This window comes from Zea mays, chromosome 3, assembly GCF_902167145.1.
Source record: "Zea mays cultivar B73 chromosome 3, Zm-B73-REFERENCE-NAM-5.0, whole genome shotgun sequence".
NCBI lineage: Eukaryota > Viridiplantae > Streptophyta > Magnoliopsida > Poales > Poaceae > Zea > Zea mays.
The window spans coordinates 88638772-88641422 of NC_050098.1; the positions used below are offsets into that span (position 1 = coordinate 88638772).

General features: G+C 45.2%; 1 pseudogene across 1 annotated transcript; it reads right to left on the reverse strand.

Moving 5' to 3' along the window:
• Positions 1 to 643: 643 nt before the first annotated feature.
• On the reverse strand, positions 644 to 2265 carry LOC103650371 (serine/threonine-protein kinase pseudogene; annotated as a pseudogene). The gene is made up of 6 exons (NR_161337.1): positions 2138 to 2265; positions 1978 to 2033; positions 1392 to 1511; positions 1093 to 1298; positions 883 to 1015; positions 644 to 785 (listed from the first exon to the last, which is right to left on the reverse strand). The product of NR_161337.1 is annotated as a serine/threonine-protein kinase pseudogene (transcript).
• Between the last annotated feature and the right edge of the window lie 386 nt (positions 2266 to 2651).

Below are 2651 nucleotides of genomic sequence, written 5' to 3' on the forward strand. Positions count from 1 at the left end.
GATATGTTCTAGCAAGGTAGAAAAACCTTAAGCAAAGGCATCATCCTCAAAATTGGTATGCATCCCTGCCTCAATCTTTCTAAAGTTTCAGGACAGCTCGTAGCAGTGCATTGGTATCTTCAAACTTTGTATGCATGCCCTTCAATTCCTCTTGGGTCTGGCGCAGCAAACTTTGGTTTTCTTCAAGTGCGGCCTGTTGAGCTTTGAGGGTGACTTTTGTGCTTCTCCTTCTTCTAGCTCTCTTTCCTTCTCTGCAACCATTTGCTCCTACATAAAATGAATGTACTTAGTAACAAGGCCATACAAAAGTGTTGAACCAGGCATTTACTTGAGTGTAGTACATGTAACTTACATATATCTCATTTGCAAGCGGAGTACGACCATTTCGGGGACTATTCATACATTCCCCAAAGAACTAGTGTGCTCTCGAGATGGAGTGTCTCGAGAACATCATTTTCCAGCATTCAAAATCCACCAGCTGCAAACAGACACGTAGCAGAGACAAATTACTGTCTAACCAAGCTGGGGACTGTTAGGCCATGATAAATGTAAGACGAGCCAAAACATCATGCAAATCTTCAGTTGTTGAACCAACGAACAAGGATGCATGTGCAGGACAGGACATACCTTTGGAGTAAAATCTTCCGTAACGTACACGGAGTTCGAATTCAGCTCAGATATAGCAAATGGGGGCTGCAGCTCCGTGTGTAGGTATCTTAACCCCTGGGCAATTCCAATGGCTATCTTCATTCACCTGAGCCAAGAAAATTGGCCTCCCTCTCCATCTAAATAAAGAAAACCATCCACATTCATAACAAAATTTAGACATGAAATAGGGCATTCACCAGCCTGCAGTAAACTAGCAAAGAGAGAGTGACTTACAATGTAGATGCTCAAATAACGTCCCATTTGGTGCGTACTCGAAGACTAGCATCCGAGAGAATGGATCACTCTCCCTGCAGTATCCTAAGAACTTTGCTATGTTCTCATGATTCAATCTTGCCAGATCAATGACCTGAAAACATCACCCCGTTTAGTATCCAGGGGAAGAAAAAAACAAGTGTTTGAATCCCTTGGTGTCATGTACCATACCTTGTTTTGGTAAAAGAGTTCATGGTGGCTAGTCCAATGACCTTCGAAGGTGCACAACGATATCACAGAAACTTCAGGTCCATCCTTCATGGTTCCTTTGTAGACTACTGTCTCTGGAGTTGAGCCAATGATGTTGCTAAAATCCTCACAGGCCACTTCAAGCTCCTGGCGACTTAATTTTGGTAGACTTTTCAGCATATCAGAATCTGTAGAGAACATGGATACGTCATCCAAAATAATTGGAAAGCACATTAATCGATTCACCAACTGTCCCGTTGAACAATGTAATTAACACTTACCAATCAACACTGTTATCTCGTCGCTCCAACTTTTCGATCGATTCCATGATGATATTCTCATAGAAGGCTTCAGCTTGCAACTTCTGGAAGCAGTAACTGTACCAGTAATCACAAAAACAACTAGAAGAACACATGTTGCAATTTCTAAAACAAGAAGCCAAATTGGTTGCTGCATTTTTTTCATGTTTATGGCCAGGATGTTTGGATCCGTATACGACACCTTGCTGGCCAGTAGAACCACCTATGACAAAGAGTGAATTCACGCTCAACGGGGGTTGCAGTAGACAGTAGTCAATGAGAGGCCCTTTTGTTCACAGATTAAAGAAGATTAAGTGAAGGCTGCCAATTGAAATAAAGCAACCACAGAGATCAATGTGAACAGAAGCGTTTAAGATGGGACTAATGCTGACCTCAAACCAGGTGTTCAAGATTTTTGATGCCGGAGAAAGGAGTAGGTCAAAGAATTCCCTGCACATCAATTTGATTTTTGGAAAGGGTTGCATAAACGGTGCCTATCAAAACATTGACAAGGGGCTAGTACTTGATACTCACACCATGTTCTTCTGCCCCTACTGCATTCACATACAGATCCTACCAAGACCATTGACAACAGCAGCAATGTCATCAGCACCAGATACAAATCTAAACAACGGTATACAGTTCAGAGTTGTGTACAGAGGAGAATGACCGACATTGAGTTGTGAACATCTCATAATATACATACCATATAGGCCTACTACACTTACTTGCCAGTGCTGTGGTCGTCGTCGTCGGCCGGTGGCCTCCGAGCGCCCAGCGACACGAACCGCCTGAGTCTGTTAATACTCAACTTGGACAGGTCTCCAAGACCCAGCGGCTCCTCGAGGCTCGACATCCTTCCTGAGAAGAACAGGGAATCCATAAGCTGAATTTCGTTCAGTTTCGATGATGAAAATCAGTTGCGGTACGAAACAAAACCACAAACCCCAGCTAGGTAGTAAGAAGCGAGCAGCGAAGCTGCGGCGGCGATGAGCTTGCGCAGTACCTAGATGACCGTCGGCCGATCGATCGTCTACGACGAGCACGAAGGAAGGTCGCTCCTGGATCCGGTGGCAGATGGACGGTCGTCGGTCGAGGGAGGGAAAAGGGGGGAATACGTGCTGAGTTAGGCAGGCACCGAATTGGACCCGCCTTGCCTCAGCCCATCCGTCCGTCAGCGTATCCCACGGTCCCACCGACGAGAGAGAGAGGGAGAGGAATGGAGGAGGAAGCGAGGAAGAG